Genomic DNA, 18,424 nt, shown 5'->3' with positions numbered 1-18,424 from the left:
CATCCCCTCCACTAGCTTTGTTCGTAGTGATGCTTTCTAAGGCCCGCTTGACTTCACATTCCAGGATGTCTGGCTCTAGGTCAGTGATCACACCATCGTGATTATCTGGGTCGTGAAGATCTTTTTTGTACAGTTCTTCTGTGTATTCTTGCCATCTCTTCTTAATATCTTCTGCTTCTGTTAGGTCCATACCATTTCTGTCCTTTATCGAGCCCATCCCATATTACATCATAGTTTCAGGATAAAATCCGACTTTAATGTCTGAACTGGAGAATTCCTTGGCATTCCAGTCTGGTTAGGATTCTGTGCTTTCAGTGCTGAGGGCCCAGTTTCAATCCCTGACTGGGGAACTTTGATTCCTCAAGACTGCCACTCGGCCAAAAAAAAAAGTCTGAACTGAAGAAAAGGATTGGAACTTCTTTATCTCTATCCCTGTTGCTTAGCACAAGGCTCTGTAAGTGTTCAGTATGAGTATCTTTAATGAACAGTAAGGATCCATGTTTCCACAACAGCTTTGATCAGCTGTGAGGAACTGGGTTGCTTTATTCAGAGAGCTGATTAAAGCCTCATGGCGGTTTTTTCATCATGAGTTAAAATCTGTATACATTACAGAGAGATGACCTTATCTTCTAAGCAGTTGATTGGTCATTCAAATAAATATGGTCTCCAGAATCTATGAAGGCTTCCCTGGTGGCTCAGACGGTAAAGCATCTGCCTGCAATGTAGGAGACCTGGGTTTGATCCCTGGGTTAGAAAGATCCCATGGAGAAGGAAATGGCCACCCACTCCAGTATTCTTGCCTGGAGAATCCCATGGACAGAGGAGCCTGGCAGGCTGCAGTCCATGGGGTTGCAAAGCGTCAGGCACGACTGAGTGACTGACACGTACCAGAGTCTCTATTGCAAGTAATTGTTCTCTCCTTTTATCTTTTCAGTTTTCTTTCTCTCAAGAAACCCTGCCCATTATGGAAATTTATTGGGAAAGACAATCCTGCTGTTCTGTTCAGTTTTCCTGTGTGAAAATTCTGTGCTTCATCTTTCCAACCTGAGTGTTTATTTAGCTCCTTCAGGACATGGTACCTGCCCCTCGATTCCTGGTAAATAGGGGCATGGAATTGATGTCTGCCAATTGCTTATTCCAGTTATGCAGCCAGGCTCGCAAGTTCAAGGCAGTGGGCACAATTTACCATTGTGTTATACAGCTGGGAAGAAAACATGTGCTTCCTCATTCTTTTCGAGTCATTGCCAGTTGGGTAAAAACCTCAAATGACTCAGATTCTGAAGCAGTTTGTTCTAATGACGGTAATTACTCAAGTCTCCAGGTTCAAAAACTAACTCAGTGTTTTTCTTCCCTCTTTTATACGATTTCAGAAAGAATACTTGAAGTTGGCTATATCTCTTCCATTCCCCTTGAGACTACCAGAGCTATCCTGTATATTTTTAGAATCACTATTCACAGGTCCTTTATTTCTCTGCAGGAGAAAATACAAATTTTCTTGAAATCTAAACTTTTTTTGAAATGTCTTTTTGTGGTTTTTTCCCCTTGGGATTGTTCCCATGTGGTTTAATATTCATATTTTCCTTAGAGTCAGCTATCATACACACATACACACACACACACGTTCCACCACATATGCAGTTTAGAAACTAAACATTTTCAATAAATGCAGAAAATGGTGTATAGATCTTTCCCCTTTCCTGCTTCTCCAAAAAAAAACCTCCACTCTACAGAGGACCTGTTGGTGCTCCCAGGACCCCAAGTCCACTGAAGTGCTTGGAATACCAGAAAAATCAGAAGGAGGTGACCTTCGGGGAAACTATACCATCAGGACATTCTTTTATTTTTTCTAGACTGAGCCTTCTGTGATTTGCTGGACTTGGGCCCAGACAGAGCTTAGATCTTGAAAACTCTGGCCACTCCTTCAGGGCCACACAGCAGCCACATGGGGGATGGGGACCAGGGAGTGATGGGGAAAGCACAGGTTCTTGTGAAAGGGCAAGGGCTCTCAGACTCTTATCACAAGAGGGCAATTAGAGAAAAGAGCAAAGATGTGGAAAGGAAATAAAGCTGAAAACAAAATCCTTTCCCTAAAGGCAGAGGCTCTCAATCCCATTTATCAAACAGGACAGGCAACAAATCTTGGTTAAAGTGACACCTTGACTTTGACAGTTAAAGTATCGCTCACTTCCCCTGTGACACCGCGGGATCTGGGGTTGGAAATCTGGTGGCATCTCAAGCCCAGGATAGGCAGACTCTCCTGCTTTCCATTTCATTGGCCCAGAACGTTGAACCGACTTGCTGCTTTACTTTCTTTACATTGAATTTTTTTTTTAATTTATTTTTGGCTGTGCTGGGTCTTTGTTGCTGCTTGGGCTTTCTCTAGTGGCAGCGACTGGAGGCTGCTGTCTCGTTGCGGTGCTCTGGCTTCCCATGGCGGTGGCTTCTCCTGTCGCACAGCATGGGCTCTAGGGCAGGAGGGCTCAGGAGTTGCTGCTCGAGGACTTCGTTGCCCTTTGGCATGTGGAATCTTTCTGGACAAGGGATCAAACCCTCCTCCCCTGCATGGGAAGGCAGATTCTCAATCCCTAGACCACCAGGGAAGTCCTGCACTGAAGTTTTAAAAATTCATTTGTTGCTGTCCAGTGGATTTCCTTAGGAGTTTTAGCTATCTTTCTAATGGTGATTCTGTCACTGAAATAATTGCCCTCAGACACTGCAGCCTTCCATCATCAGTACGGTCTTCCTAACATTCTCATTAGCATGTTCCGTATTAAAAGGCTCATTGCTACTGCTACTGCTAAGTCACTTCAGTCGTGTCCGACTCTGTGCGACCCCACAGACCGGAGCCCACCAGGCTCCCCCGTCCCTGGGATTCTCCAGGCAAGAACACTGGAGTGGGTTGCCATTTCCTTCTCCAATGCGTGAAAGTGAAGTCGCTCAGTCGTGTCCGACTCTAACGATCTCATGGACTGCAGCCTACCAGGCTCCTCCATCCATGGGATTTTCCAGGTAAGAGTACTGGAGTGGGATGCCATTGCTTGAAAAAGCATATATCCTAAACTTCTCTACAGTATAAGGATTTGTCCTCAGGAAGTGCTCTGGTTAGAGGTGTGGGATTTGGAAGCTGGAAGCCATTTAGCCTGACTCTCAGTTTCTGTCTAGCAATATCAACTGGGAACCTGCAGCCACTGTTATAACCACTGGATGAGTGAACAGGGCACCTTGGAGCTTACATTGTAGGTGGGGAAACAGCCAGCAGCCAATCGTGATTATGATGCATTAGGAAAAGGGCTGATGGGGCTTCCCTGGTGGCTCAGTGGCAAAGAATCCATCTGCCAGTGCGGGAGACACAGGTTCGATCCCTGATCCAGGAAGATCCCACATGCCGCAGAGCAACCAAGCCCGTGTGCCACAACGATTGAACCTGTGCTCTAGAGCCTGGGAGCTGCAGCTACTGAGCCACGTGCCGCGGCTACTGAAGCCTGTGCGCCCTAGAGCTGGTGCTCCGCAATAGAAGAACAAAAGAAGCTTCTCATTGCTGATCATCCCAGATTGATGAGCCTCTCTCTCTCTGTGGGTAGCTCATCCCTTCAGGACAAATGGAGTGTCCACTCTGGGCCAGCACTACAGGCAATGGGGAGAAGGGGTGACCAGGACTGACAGAGCATCTGTTCTTAACAAACTGCATTCTAGGAGGGGAAACAAACAATAAACAAGGCAATGAGAAGCCCTGGAGCCTCAGCTAGAGAAAAGCCCACACAGCAATGAAGACCCAGCACAGCTAAATATAAGTAAATAAACCTCATGGCCTATACAGTCCATGGAACTCTCCAGGCCAGGACACTGGAGTGGGTAGCCTTTCCCTTCTCCAGGGGATCTTCCCAACCCAGGGATCGAACCCAGGTCTCCCACATTGCGGGTGGATTCTTTACCAGTTGAGCCACAAGGGAAGCCCAAGAATACTGGAGTGGGTAGCCTATCCCTTCTCCAGCAGATTCTCCCACCCAGAAATCAAACCAGGGTCTCCTTCATTGCAGGCAGATTCTTTACCAACTGAGCTATCAGGAAAGTCCTAAATATAAGTAAATAAAATTATTAAGAAAAAGAAAAATCACTGGTAGGCTGTTAGGATATCAACCCTAGGGTACCACCCCACCTGGGAAGTAAGGAAGGGCTTTGCCAGGAGGAGGCATCTTACCTGAGATTTGAACCCTGAACCTGAGACCTGAGCATCAGTTTATTTTGCCTGGCAGGCAAACACCTCCTAACACAACACCCTCCTCCTCCCCCACTGGTGTCTTTCCTTCACCCTGTTCATTTCTAAACCGTACTTACCCACAATTATCTGGGTTTATTGCCTTGTTTGGGCTTCCCGGGTTGCCCAGACAGTTAAGAATCTGCCTGCAGTGCAGGAGATCTGGGTTTGATCCCTAGGTGGGGAAGATCCCCTGGAGAAGGGAATGGCAGCCCACTCCAGTATTCTTTCTTGCCTGGAGAATTCCATGGACAGAGGAGCCTGGTGGGCTACAGTCTGTGGGGTGGCAAAGAGTCGGACACGACTGGGTGTCTAACACACAACATTGCCTTGTTTCTTGTTTGTTTCCCCTCCTAGAATGACAGCTTGTTAAGAACAGATATTCCGTCCTGGTCACCGTTTTTCCCCATTGCCCGTAGTGCTGGCCCAGAGTGGAGGCTCCATTTGTCCTGAAGGGATGAATGACTGAGAGCAAGAGAGGCTGATCAATCCGGAATGCGTGGGTGTCGGGATAGGAGAGAGATGAGGCCTGCAGGGGTCAGATCGTGCAGGACAAGAGCAGGGAGCCCCTGGAGGAGGTTGGGTAAAAGCCGCACGACCCAGTTACTATTTCGATCACTCTGGTTGCCATGCATCAAGTGGTCTGGAGGGAGGCAAGGGTATGTGTGGAAGAAATGTGTGCAGAATTGTTTTGGGTGCTCTCTTAATTTCTGAATTGTAAATTGTAAAGCGTTTCAAATATACTGAAAACAATATCAACCTTCATGGACTCACTACCAAGACAGAAGTTAAAGCTTTGCCTCCTTTAAAAAGTAAAAAATTTTAAAAAGAAAGAAAGAAAATATTATGGGGGGAGTTCCGTGGAGGTCCAACAGTTAGGTTAGGGTTCTGTGACCCGGGTTCTTTCCCTGGTTGGGGGAACTGAGATTCAGCAACCCTCGAGGTATGTCCAAATTAAAAAAAAAAAAATTAGCTACAGTGATGAAAAGGAAAATAAGATTTGTAAAATGAACTTGAAAGCTTGAGGAAGGAACAAAGATTTTCAAATGTGGAAATTTCACCAAAGAAATCTTAGTAATTTTGCAAGTAAACTTTTCAACGCAGAAAACTTGTCTCCAGGCCCATCAGAAAGCCCACATTTCCCCTGAGTGTTGACACTGCGTCCCACAGCATTGTAGCAGCACACACTCCTACCGCAGCGTGTGTGCTGAGTCGCTTCAGTTGTGTCCATCTCTTTGTGACCCTACAGACTGCAGCCTGCCGGGCTCCTCCGTCCCACCGCAGCACCAGGAGGCATTTTTTTTTAAAGTGCTCGTGCGTTCCACAGGAAAGGTGGAGAGGTTAATCAGAAATAAAACGTTTTAAAAAATAAATAAATAAAGTGCTCTTCAAAGCTCCAGTCCTGTTATTACTACAGATGAGAGAGCCTAGGGTCACTGAGATTCAGTCTGCGTCTCTGAGGACACCGTGACCTCTCCAGGACCTCCCTGAGAGCCTTGATGACCTGGGGTTAGGGTCAGTCTGGTCTCAGAGAAGGCGCACCGGCCACCTGAAAGGCCCTCCCTCCATGCCTGTCTCGGCCTCACTCGGAGTCTCTCTCCCTGAATCTGGTGTCTCTGGGGATTCGGCCTGCTCCTTCATTCTGGATCATGAGGTCACGGAGTGTCCTCCCGTCGGCTGTCTCCCAGGAGCCCCAGAGAAGGCAGTCCATTGACCAGGACAGTCCTGGCTCTCTAGCCAGGAAGTCATGTTCACATGGTCAGTCCACGAAGGACCAGCCCTGAGTGAGCTCTGAGTTCTGACCACAGTGAGAGATACTAAACTAAGTCCCGTGAGAAGCCTGTGATCCAAAGGTCCTCGCACCTGGAGAGCACGGGGAGGAAGGGTCACTGGTGGCTGGAGTGGCCCAGGCCCCATGGAGAGATGACTGGTGAAAAGTGTAAGTGTTAGGCGCTCAGTCGTGCCAACTCTGCGACCCTATGGACTGTAGCCTGCCGGGCTCCTTTGTCCATGGAATTCTCCAGACAAGAATACTGGAGTGGGTTACCATTCCTTTCTCCAGGGGAACCTTCCCAATCCAGGAATCAATGACCTTTGAGCTCAGCTGTAAAAGGGAGCTCAGCTGTAAAAGGAACCCCAGCCTGGGACTTCCCTGATGGTCCAGTGGTTAAGACTCTGAGCTTCCAATCCGAGGAGCACGGGTTCGATCCCTGGTGGGGGAACTAAGATCCCGCATAGTGTGTGGCCAAAAATAAACAAACAATTAAAATTATCATGAAGACAAATCATTTTAAAAAAGGAAGCACAGGTCAAGTTTAAATCGACATTCCAGAGCAAAAGTGTCCAGAGGATGTGTGATTTTTAAAAGTCTACACCCCTCGGTGGAAAAGCTCAGGTCCCAGCCCCCAGACACCTCCATTTAGAGGGGCAGGGGCGAATGCCTACACAGGACCTTGAGATGCACCTTCTAAAAGGCCTTCGTTTTCCCTTGCAAGGTAGCATTTTAGAAGGGGTGGGGCTGGGGATTTCAGAGCACCTGTCCTGGGTGGTAAGGAACCCACCTGCCACTGCAGGAGACTGAGAGACTCAGGTTCAGTCCCCAGGTCGAAAGGATCCCCTGGAAGAGGGCATGGCAACCCACTCCAGTATTCTTGCCTGGAGAATCCCATGGACAGAGGAGCCTGGCGGGCTACAGTCTATGGGGTCACACAGAGTCGGACGAGACTGAAACGATTTAGTGACTTAACACACACACACACACACACACACACCCCTGAGTAAAGATCCTTTGAGAACCCTCCCGAGAACCAGCTAGTCTACACAAATGCAGTTTCAGTTCAGTGGCTTTTGCATGGAAAGTTTTTCGCTTGGGAAAATTTGAAAGCTGCTTTATGCACTTCCTGGCCTTCTTAAACCAGAACAAATGTTTCCCCATGCCTTAGGGTTTTCACAACAGGGGCCGCCTGACTTGTGCACTGTGATGAGGTAGGAGGTAGAAACAGGGTAGGCTGCCAACCCCAGGGCTGCTGGGTCTGCCAGACCATTTGCCCCCACATTTGAGAGCCCAGATCATCAGTTTTTTTGGATTTTTTTTGCTTCTCATTTTATTCTGTTTTGTTTACCCATCCAAGCTCTCCCCGATTTCTGCTCTCAGTCAGCGTGCCTGCCCTGGCCTCCGTGTGACTACCTCTCAATCCACTCCCGTCTCAATCTGGTCTGGATACTACACTAGAGCTTGAAGTCTGTTCAGTTTCATCCGAGCTATCTCCAGTGGGCTCAGACGGTAAAGGATCTGCCTGCAACACAGACTCTGGTTCTATCCCCGGGTCGGGACCATCCTCTGAAAGAGGGCATAGCAACCCAGGCCAGTATTCTTGCCTGGAGAATCCCATGGACAGAGGAGGCCACAGGGTCACAAAGAACCAGACATGACTGAAGCGACTTAGCACTTGCCCGTTTTGTCCAAAGTCTCACCACTTCAGGTGTGGTCCAGGATCCAGCAGCAACAGTACCAGCCGGAAACAGGTTAGAAATGCAGCGTCCCAGGAATCCCTCCACTAATAATGAAACCGGCAGAACGCATCTCAGTACTCAGTAGAGTGCAGGTTCTTCTGTCCTGGCATGGAAAGAATTCAGCGAGAGGCAGAGTGACAAGTAGGGAAAGGGGTTTATCTGTATAGGACGCTTGTGAGAGGTACGAGTGGGCAGGTAAGGGTGTTCCACCTCGAGAATTTAGTGGGCTACAGTTTTACAATCAAAGGAAAAGAGGGGAGGGAGAGAAGACTACCTTCTTCATTCTTTTTTAAAAAATGTTATTTATTTGGCCGTTCTGGTGTTTATTACTGCACAGGCTTTTCTCAGCTTTGGACACAGGCTCTAGAACGTTCGGGCTTCAGTAGTTGCGGTGCTCGGGCTTCTCATCGCGTGGCTTCTCTTGTTGCAGAGCACAGGATCTAGGCACACAGGCTTCAGCAGTTGTGGCTTCCGGGCTCTAGAGCTTGGGCTCAGTTGCTATGGCGCATGGGCTTAGTTGCTCCAGGGCATGTGGAATCTTCCTGGACCAGGGTTCAAACCTGAATCTCCTGCATTGGCATGCAGATTCTTTATCACCAAGCCACCAGGGAAGCCCTCTTTCTCATTCTTGAGTAGACCTCAAGTTTCCATCAACAGTTCCTCCTCCGCTTCAGGTGGAGGAGGTTTCCTCTCCCTACATGGTCAAGCCAAGACTGTCAGGGTGCAATGGAAAAGAGCAAAAAGGTGGTAGCACATACTAAAACACAGTAAATCATCTCGTGTCTCAGTGCGTCACCGTTTCCCTATATTTTTGTTTGCATGGGCACCGAGAAGCACGTCCTGGCGATTAGTACCTTCCTGAGCTCACTGGGCAGAATGCGATTCTAATGTCTGTTGGGGGCCAGAGTGAGGTACTCCGCCCATGGCAAACGTCATGAGGAAGGAGGCTCGACATATGCAAAGGTGGGATCGAGCCTCAGGAGTCCCCCTGGAAATCCTCGAGCGTCTACCCCCATAACCAGAGCCTGCCTACTTTACTACTTTGTGCTCTCACCTACACCTCTGACTTTATGGGGGGCTGTCCCCCACCACCTCTTTCAGAGAAGGAGTTAACCTAGAGCTCCAGTCAATAAAAACTCTTGGGCGTGACAAGAGTGTTTTAACCTACAAACTCCTCTGAAGCTTCTCTAGCCTGCCTGACAGGCTCGTCTGGCCACATGTGATTGCTCACAGCCTCCCAACCGTGAGAGGCACGAGATGCTTTAAACCCTCTAAAAACAGGTTCTTAAGAGAAGTTAGAAAACTATAAGTATAGTGGGCTGATTAGAAATTGTGTTGGTGAACGGTTTTTCATTTGTTGAGCCAATGTTTGTTGCTAAGTCTCCATATCCCCTGCCCTTAACACATTAATGAATATATAGAAGGAATAAGTATTAACCTTTGATATTAATCACGTCAGACCTTAGGCTAAGTAAATTCTTTCCTTAACTAAAACCCACTATACCCTCACCCTGTAGGAATGTAACTTTATTTGGGTGGCGTCTGTTTTGAGAATAATCACCCCTGGAGAAATAAGTGTCCTGGTTGACTGACCGCTGTCACAAGGAGAGGGTCATAAATTGTCAGCAGGCCCCCCTGGCCAGAAGATGATGTAACACCGCTAAGACCTCTGTATACATTTGTATGAAGCACCTGACTTTGATAAAAGTCAGGACTGCTGACCCCGCATGACTTTTGCATAACATCTCACTGTATAAAAGTAGACCATGGAAAATAAAGAATGGGGATCAGTTTCTCGAAATACTGGTCTCCCCATGTCTCTCTCTCTCTCACTCTGGCTGAGTCTCCATCTGGAGCGCGGAACCCACCAAGCTTACTAATTTTGCCTGGGCTTCTAAGATCCGACCGGGGAGGCCTCAGTGTCTCCTCTCCTTTGGGAGAACGGAAGGACGCCTGCGGCCTACGTAAGTGGTGCAAACTTCTTGTCTTGAAGTTTTATTGGTCTCCTGCGTAAACCAAGCCACTCAGCCTCTTTTCTCCACTGAATTTTCCTACTGAGCTATCCTTATTCTATCACTCTTTATATCTCTAATTAATATCTAATTGAAGCTATCATATCCTGATCCTCGCCGACGCTGTCCCTGCTTCGAACTCCCTGGATCAGCCGAGGCTGGACCCCGGCAAATGTCATCACTGTTTTATTGTTTGGGGGAATGCCTCATGCTCCTGCTGTGTGGTTTTGTTGCTCAGCAAGCCTGCTTGGTTGGTGGTTGGGCAAACCTGCTTTCTTGAGTGATCATTAACTGACAGCTTCTCCCGTACTTTTTCCTTTACTTACAATCTCCTAGTGGGATTAGCTGTTTAAGCACCCACTTCGTTGCATTACTCTCTCCCTCTCGGTAAGGTTAAAATGACTACATTTTAACGCTATGAAGATGATTGCTAAGACAGCAGGTTTTTGCTTAAACTGGCTGCAGAGAATCACCTAGAGATTTTACATAAACGCAGAGGTTCGAATCCACTCCAGAGGTTCTGATTTAATAGGCCTGGGAGCCCGGGCATGCAGCCAGGCTGAACCCCGGCTAAGGTGTTAATAAATGCAGGGGCATCAGTGCCGGTTGGGGGAGAGGGGGACACTCCCAACAAGAACATCAGAGCCAGGGGCAGGCTGATCCGTGGGTTTTGTTGGTTTTTCCCTTCCTGTTAGGTACTCTGTGGCCTGGGGTATTTGGACTGCCAGATCAGGAAGCCCACGGGAATCCTTTAGGGGTCCAGTGGTTAGGACTCTGTGCTTTCACTGCCTAGAGTGTGGGTTCAATCCCTGGTCAGGGAACTAAGATCCCACAAGCTGCTTGGCCAAAGAAACGGGGGAAAAAAGGTCCTATACTGAAGAAAACTGTGTGTCCTCACAGGACCAATTAGGGGTTGATTAATTGCATTCAAAAAACCTCATTTAAGCAGTTTGACAATCCTTTCAAAGCAATTTCCCCAGGACATTATTTCTCAAGTCCACTCTTTCCGTACCACCTCCTCTGCAAATGATTCACGTGGGTCCAGTCTGGCTAGCCGGTGCCCCAATTTGGGGAGGTATATTTGATGTCTGCCCTAATCCCAGACATGGCAAAGCATAGATCTCATCTGAAGAAGGCATGCTGAACATTTTAAACAAAGCTGAATCCCAGCATGCCCATTCATGCTCACACCAGCATGCCACATTCCCTGGGGAGTCCCGAGGGCATTATTTCCAAGAAGAATGTCTCACAGATGGAAATGTTTTCTTCCTACCTGAGGCAGCTGGGTGCCTCCTGCCCAGCCAGATTCCAGGCAAGACCACAGCCTCTTACACGCTCCAGGAAGTGTCCTGGGTGCAGAGATGTGCAGTACACAGGTGGAGTTGGGGAGGACGTGAGGAGACACAGCAAGTGTAAGGTCACAGTGTGTGTAAGGTCCTAAAAGAGTAGGGTCTGATGTCCGTGGAGCAGATGTGTGGGAGCGAAGGGTTCCATCTGAGGGTGGGAACAAGAAGAGATGGCCACTGACAAAGTTGGTAATTAAGTCATGTCTTCATCCATCCATCCATCCATTTATCCATCCATTTCTTCCCTCCTTCCCTCCCTCCCTCCCTTTCTCCATCCATCCATCCATGCATCTATCCATCCATCCACCCATGCATCTATTCACCCATCCCTCCATCCCTCCCTCCTTCCCTCCATCCATCCATGTATCTATCCCTCCCTCTATCCATTCATCCCTCCATCCATTCATTCATCTATCCATCTGTCCATGCATCTATCCACCCATCTATCCATGGCTCCATCCCTTCATCCATCCATCCCTCCCTCCATCCATCCATACATCTCTCCCTCCATCCATTCATTTATTCAATAAGTTATTTCTTTAGTGAACAGGGCCAGAGAGTCTAAGCCCTGTTGAAGTGTGGGATACGGATGAGGATGGGCTGTCGCTCAGCAGAAGGTGCTCCAGTAAGGGAAAATCCCAAGTCTGGGATGCGGGGAGGAGGACTCTGAACCCAGATTTGGAGGAAGCATCAGGATGGTTCTTTGGAGGAAGTGACACCCCGGCTAGACCCTGAGAGATGACAGGGAGTTATTCTCCTGGGCAAGCACCTCCCCCCACCCCGTCCACCCGCCCCGCCCCGCTCCACCCCGAGATGGGGCGGCCCTGGGTACCAGGAAAGATGTCCGTGCAAACATCTGGTTGGGGGGGGGGGGGTGCTCGGAGAACAGTTGAAGTTCACAGAGGTGAGTTCACACCCGGTGGAGCAATTGGAAGAAGCAAAGGGATAGCACCTTGAGAAGGTACAGTTCAGGGGAATGACGGGCGAGGGAGAGCGGGTGTTAGGAGCGCTCTATGTAGCGGAGACAAAGGATACCCGGCTGCAGGAAGGGCAGGTGAGGGCCTGGAGAGGAGACCAGGCACTTCCATGAGGGCCAGAAAGCCAATCCTGTCCCCTACACCGAGGAATGCGGATGAAGGGAGCCGACGACTAGGAGAGCAGGATGCCCCGAGGGTTAAGCGGCATCCGGTCTGACTTGGAGGGCACAGGAGTCCCAAACCTGGTCTCCAATCAGGAGGGAGAGCCTGCACATGCCCCCCAAACCCAACCTATAGAGGAGATGGAGGTGGGCGGGTCCCAAGTAAGCATTGTCCAGGCGGCCGCCACTCTGGACAGTCCCCGATCAAATGCCACCTCTCCCCAACCAGCCGCAAATATTTACATCCTGTTTATGCTGAGGCCTCCTAGGGCCTCAATTTTCATGAATAAAAGATGAGTTTCCAGGCCGAGCCAAGAAGGGAAAGAAACCCCCGCCAGCTGGTAGGGACCAGAGGCAGTTTAGCGTTTCGGTTGCTGTCGCCGCCCGCGTGGTATTTGGAGGAAATTTGAATTGGCCGGGTCAAGGTGACCCGGGGCGGGAAATTTGGCTTTTTCTATACTATCTGAGGTTTCCTGGATCTAATCTACTTGCAGCGCATGTACCCTGAACTTTTTTCACAGGGCTATTCCCTGAGAAACTTAACACTCTGGTTTATCCTTCAGAAATGTTAAAGTCAGAGCATCTTAGAGCTGGAGAGGGTGTTTAGAGAAAATCTAGCGCAGTGTCCTAGTTTAAAGAGGAGAAAACAGGCTCAGAGGGCAAGGGGCTTGCTCAGACCAATTCAGCTGATCAATGATAATCTGTCTCACTTCCCTATCACTTGGTTCTTTCCACTGTATCACACAAAAATTTATAATTAATACTGTATTCTTCAGAACAGTTTTAGATTTACAGAAAATTAAGTAGATAATACAGAGTTCCCCTATAACCCAGTTCCTGGGGGCTGAGCTTCCCTTACTATTAACATCTTGCTTTAGTGTAGTGCCTTAATTACAATTAGTGAACCGACATTGATACCTTATTATTAACTAAAACCCATAGTCTACATTAAGTTTCATTCTTTTTTTTTTTGCCACACAACGGGGCTTGTGGGATCTTAGTTCCCCGACGAGGGATTGAACCTGGGCCCTCGGCAGTGAAGCCACAAGTTCTAACACTGGACCACCAGGGAATTCCCAAGGTTCACTCTTTATATTCATCGGTTTATGGATTTTGACAAAGATGTGATGTTGTGGGTGTATTCACGATGACAGTAGCAGACACAATAGTTTCGGTACCTAGAAATCACCTGTGCTCCACCTGTTCGGTCCTCCTCCCTTCCAGTCGCAGGCGATCACTCATCTTTTTGCTTTTGCCATGGTTTGCCTTTTCCAGAATGTCCTGTAACTGGAATCACACAGTATATAGCCTTTTCAGATTGGCTCTTTCATTTGGCCATAAGCGGTGTATATGGGCTTTCCGGGTGGCATTAGTGGTAAAGAATCTGCCTGCTGATGGCAGGAGACATAAGAGATGCCCGTTTGATCTCTGGGTCAAGAAGATCCCCCAGAGAAGGAAAGGGCAAACCGCTCCAGTATTCTTGCCTGGAAAATTCATGGACAGAGGAGCCGGATGGGCTACCATCCATAGGGTCGCAAAGAGTCAGACACAACTGAATCAACTTAGCATGCAAGCACGTAGGAGTGATAGAGATCTTATCAGATCAGATCAGATCAGTCGCTCAGTCGTGTCCGACTCTTTATGACCCCATGAACCGCAGCACGCCAGGCCTCCCTGTCCATCACCAACTCCCGGAGTTCACTCAGACTCATGTCCATCGAGTCAGTGATGCCATCCAGCCATCTCATCCTCTGTCATCCCCTTCTCCTCCTGTCCCCAATCCCTCCCAGCATCAGAGTCTTTTCCAATGAGTCAACTCTTCTCACGAGGTGGCCAAACTACTGGAGTTTCAGCTTTAGCATCATTCCTTCCAAAGAAATCCCAGGGCTGATCTCCTTCAGAATGGTCTGATTGGATCTCCTTGCAGTCCAAGGGACTCTCAAGAGTCTTCTCCAACACCACAGTTCAAAAGCATCAATTCTTCGGTGCTCAGCCTTCTTCACAGTCCAACTCTCACATCCATACATGACCACAGGAGAAACCATAGCCTTGACTAGATGGACCTTTGTTGGCAAAGTAATATCTCTGCTTTTGAATATGCTATCTAGGTTGGTCATAACTTTCCTTCCAAGGAGTAAGCGTCTTTTAATTTCATGGCTGCAGTCACCATCTGCAGTGATTTTGGAGCCCAGAAAAATAAAGTCTGACACTGTTTCCACTGTTTCCCCATCTATTTCCCATGAAGTGATGGGACCGGATGCCATGATCTTATAGGTTGATTGAATATTTCACATTCTTTGCTCCGTTCAAAGATGTAGAAATTCCTGGAAAATGACACAAAGTTCTCCCTTAACTATAGAGATGAATTCAGGTTGGTACCCGGACTTGCGTCTTTGAGCCTCAGCAATTTTTCTCCCTTGTCTTTCCCATGCCTCCTCTTTAAAAAGAATTTCTTCACAACCTTTCTTGTCATGAATTTTCGCCTCTTACGTGGTCTTGGTCTCAGTTTCGACTTCTGTACAAAACCTCAGTTGGGAGAAGTTTTGTTTTTTTGGACATGGACTGTTTTTCCTACGCCAAGCTCAGTGCTGGAAGCTATTTCCTGCGACATTTTATTTAATCTCTACAAGTTTGTAGCAAAGAAATCCTTCTTCCTATTTTTATACACGAGAGAACCAAACAAGTTCTTGATCCATTAACCCAAAGCCAGGCAGCCAGCAAATGCCTGGAATGGGGGGCAGTGTTTGATCCCAGTTAGATCTAGGCTCTAAACTTTCACTGCTTCCCTTGTTGTTGTTCAGTCACTTAAGTTGTGTCCAGCTCTTTTGCGACCCCGTGGACTGCAGCACACCAGGCTTCTCTGTCCTCCACTATCTCCCAGAGCTTGCTCAAACTCATGTCCATTGAGTCAGTGATGCCATCCAACCATCTCATCCTCTGTCACCCACTTACCCTCCTGCCCTCAATCTTTCCCAGCATCAGAGTCTTTTCCAGTGAATAGGCTCTTCGCATCAGATAGCCAACGTATTGGAGCTTCAGCTTCAGCTTCAGTCCTTCTAATGCATATTGAGGGTTGATTTCCTTTAGGACTGACTGCTTGGATCTCCTTGCTGTCCAAGGGATTCTCAAGAGTCTTCCCGCAGATCCACAGTTCGAAAGCATCAATTCTTCTGCGCTCACTGCTTCCTTGGATGGCCTTAATTTTAATTTGGATCCAAATAAAAAGTCTCCCAAGTTTCCCCTGGTTTCAGAGTGGGGCGACAATGTTCCTAACCTGAGGAAATACTTCTTGTGGGAAAGAAAGTTCTGGTTTAGAACTGCTGACGGAAAACAAAACAGGAAGTCAAGCATTCCTGGCTTAAGCGACCATCTATGAATCTGCTAGAATCTGGCCCTGCCGTGGGCCAGGCTGCAAGCTTCACCCTGGGCCCAGAGGAGAGGGGTGAGGGGCTCCCGTCTGCAAACAGCCCAGGCCGGATCTGCCTTCCCACGGGGGTCAGGAGTCAGGGAGGGGGTGGGTGACATCTGGACTGAAAGCCCAGGCTCAGGAGAGAAGCGGGAAAGGCAGGAGCCCTGTCTGCCCCAGCTGCAGGGGAATGGGGGAGGGGGTGGGGGGTGTTGGGGGCAGGGCTGATGGGGTGATGAATCAATCTTGAGGGGCATTTGGAGAACCTGCCTGTCTGGGGCTGGGTGGACCCTTGCAAGGCACTGGAATCATTCTCTCTCTCCCACTGTGTCCTGGGCCCCTGGTAAATTTGATGATAAATTTGACTGCACGCGGGTGGGTGCTAAGTCACTTCAGTCGTGTAGGAATCTTTGCGACCCCAGGGACTCTAGCCCACCAGGCTCCTCTGTCTGTGGGATTCTCTAGGCAAGCGTACTGGAGTGGATTGCCATGCCCTCCTCCAAGGGCTCGAACTCCAGGTCTCCTTCGTCTCCTGCATTGGCAGGTGGGTTCTTTCCCATTGGCAGGCCACCTGGAAACATATTTAAAACTTCTGTCCATTCACAGACATGATAAACAGAGTTGAATAACAAGCCACAAACTAGGAGACATCTTGTCAATTCATGAATAATCTGATGCCTTCTCTTTAAAAAACTTTCTTCGCCAGCCTTGTCAAGTGTGAATAATCCTGCAAATCATTACGAGAAAAGACAAACCACCCCACAGAACACAAACACGTGCGTGGATAACTATTTCATTGTGGAGGAGACTCACATGGCCCATCAATTTTGGTTTTTGCTTTTTCTGTTGTACTACAAGGTTCCACCAGGGATTGAACCCCTGGTCCTCAGGCAGTGAAAGTGCAGGATCCTAACCACCTGCGGGACCACCAGGGAATTCCCAGGGGTCGTACAATTTAACTCAGTTCTGACACTCTCTACCTGGAGTTAGCACCGAACCCACAGATTAAGGGTTGAGTCCCACAAGACTGTTCCAACCCCCCACACACACCCCACCACCGAGATGCTGGTCGTAAGTCCAGGTTCTCACCTGTGCGTCTGATTAACTGACTGTAAAATGGATGTTCCCACGCATCCTCCCCACCTTGGGTTCAGTCATTTACTAGACGAGCTCACAGAACTCAGGCAAACACTTCTATTTACTGGTTTATTATATAACAGAGGATGAGATGGTTGGCTGGCTTCACCAACTCGATGGACATGAGTTTGAGCAAGTTCTGGGAGTTGGGGATGGACAGGGAAGCCTGGCATGCTGCCGTCCACAGGGTCATAAAGAGTCAGACATGACTGAGTGACTGAACCGAACTAACAGAGGATGTGATAAAGGATAAAGATGAATGGCCAGGGACTTCCCTGGTGGTCCAGTGGCTAAGACTCCGTGGTCCCAGTGTAGGGACCTCCTCATTCCTGGCCAGGGAACTAGATTCCACCACTGCAACTAAAGATCCCGCATGCTGCCATGAAGGTCAAAGATTCTACATGCTGCAACTAAGACCCAAATAAATAGCACATCCAAATAAATAAATAAATACATTTTTTTTAAAAGACGGGTGGTCATATGAAGAAATACCTAGAGGAGGACCAGAGGGGTCCCGAGGGCAGAAGCTTCCATCCTCATAGAGTTGGGGTGCATCACCCTCCGGGCGCATGGATGAGTTCTCCCACCCAGAAGCTCCCTGAACTACATACTTTGCGGGTTTGTATGGAGCCTTCATCATGTAGGCACCACGGATCATTAATTCCATTTCCAACCACTCTCCCCTTCTTGGAGGGTGGGGTTAAAAGTTCTAAGCCTTTATCATGGCTTGGTCTTTCTGGTGATCAGCTCCCGTCCAGGAGCCCACCCAGAGTTGGCTCATTAGACCAGAAGACACTCCTGTCACCCAGGAAACTCCAAGGGTTTCAGGAGCCCTGTATCAGGAACTGGGGGTCAAAGACAAAGTATCGGAGCAAAAGATGCTGCTGGCGCTCTTCTCACTTAGGGAACTGTAAGAATCTTAGGAGTTCTGTGCTGGGGACTGCAGGGGCAGAGACCAGTATATTCTTTATATTATTTTACACCCACCCATTAGCAGCCTGATCTGGAGATTCCACTACCCCATCCCCACTCTTGTCTAGGGACCCTCCACCCCACTCCTACATGCTCTAGATACCACGCCTCACCTCTCCCCCTTCCTCTGGTCTACGGGCCTTGCTGTGGCTCTGATCCAGGTGTTTCCACGAGGTTCCAGGGAGGAGACCAGGGTCAGTGTGCTGACCCAGGGCAAAGGGGCCAGAGGGCGAATCAGTCCCTGGCCGGTGAACTGTCCCCAAGGCACCGGTGCTCATGGGGAGCTGGCACGCACGACAGTGGGGAGAGGTGGCCTTGAAAATCACACAGGGCCTCAGGCAGTAACTCGGGGAGACTGCAGCTGAAGGCTGGGTGTGTGCGGGCACCCCATGATTTGAGAGATGGAGGCCCTTTGGTAGATGATGCTGAGTGACCTTCAGCAGGTGATACCCGCTTTCTTTAATATGTATTTATTTATTTCGCTATGAAAGTGAATTGTTAAGTCACTCAGGCATGTCTGACTCTTTGCAACCCCATGGACTGTAGCCCACCAGGCTCCTCTGTCCACGGGATTCTCCAGGCAAGAATACTGGAGTGGGCAGCCATTCCCTCCTCCAGGGGCTCTTCCCGACCCAGGGATTGAAC

General features: G+C 48.7%; 1 long non-coding RNA gene across 1 annotated transcript; it reads right to left on the bottom strand.

The window, feature by feature from the left end:
* Window positions 1-6,782: 6,782 nt before the first annotated feature.
* On the bottom strand, window positions 6,783-13,096 carry LOC107131856 (uncharacterized). The gene is made up of 3 exons (XR_001495149.3): window positions 12,162-13,096; window positions 11,054-11,274; window positions 6,783-8,462 (listed from the first exon to the last, which is right to left on the bottom strand). It is a non-coding gene; the product is annotated as an uncharacterized lncRNA (long non-coding RNA).
* Window positions 13,097-18,424: the final 5,328 nt, after the last annotated feature.

The sequence above is a fragment of the Bos taurus genome, chromosome 25 (assembly GCF_002263795.3).
Source record: "Bos taurus isolate L1 Dominette 01449 registration number 42190680 breed Hereford chromosome 25, ARS-UCD2.0, whole genome shotgun sequence".
NCBI lineage: Eukaryota > Metazoa > Chordata > Mammalia > Artiodactyla > Bovidae > Bos > Bos taurus.
This window is presented reverse-complemented; position numbering and strand designations above follow the sequence as displayed.